This window comes from Arachis duranensis, chromosome 10 (genome assembly GCF_000817695.3).
Source record: "Arachis duranensis cultivar V14167 chromosome 10, aradu.V14167.gnm2.J7QH, whole genome shotgun sequence".
NCBI classification, from domain to species: Eukaryota; Viridiplantae; Streptophyta; class Magnoliopsida; order Fabales; family Fabaceae; genus Arachis; species Arachis duranensis.
The window spans coordinates 73,833,332-73,834,285 of record NC_029781.3 but is presented as its reverse complement, the minus strand read 5'-3'; positions in this window follow the sequence as shown (position 1 = coordinate 73,834,285).

Here is a 954-nt window from a genome sequence, read left to right as displayed (position 1 = left end):
TCTCCAATCATGATGCTATGAATCATGATAGCCCGGTCTATAGTAACTTCGGACTGGTTGCTAGTGGGAATGATTGAGCGTTGGATAAACTCCAACCATCCCCTAGCCACGGGCTTGAGGTCATGCCTTCTCAGTTGAACTGGCTTCCCTCTTGAATCTCTCTCCCATTGAGCGCCCTATTCACAAATGTCTGTGAGGACTTGGTCCAACCTTTTATCAAAGTTGACCCTTCTAGTGTAAGGGTGTTCATTTCTTTGCATCATGGGCAAGTTGAATGCCAACCTTACATTTTCCGGACTAAAATCTAAGCATTTCCCCCGAACCATTGTAAGCCAGTTCTTTGGGTCTGGGTTCACACTTTGATCATGGTTCTTGGTGATCCATGCATTGGCATAGAACTCTTGAACTATTAAGATTCTGACTTGTTGAATGGGGTTGGTAAGAACTTCCCAACCTCTCCTTTGGATCTCATGTCAGATCTCCGAATATTCACTCTTTTTGAGTTTGAAAGGGACCTCGGGGATCACCTTCTTCATGGCCACAACTTCATAGAAGTGGTCTTGATGCACCCTTGAGATGAATCTCTCCATCTCCCATGACTCAGAGGTGGAAGCTTTTGCCTTCCCTTTCCTCTTTCCCATGACTCGAAGGTGGAAGCTTTTGCCTTCCCTTTCCTCTTTCTAGAGGTTTCTCCGGCCTTAGATGCCATAAATGGTTATGGAAAAACGAAAAGAAATGCTTTTACCACACCAAACTTAGAAGGTTTGCTCATCCTCGAGCAAAAGAAGAAAGAAGAGAGTAGAAGAAGAAGAAATAGAGGAGATAGAGGTGGCTTTGTGGTTTGGCCAAGGGGGAGAAGTAGTGTTTAGGTTGTGTAAAAATGAAGGAGTGAAGATGGGTTTATATAGGAGTGGAGAGGGGGTGTATGGTTCGGGCATATATGGGTGGGTTTGG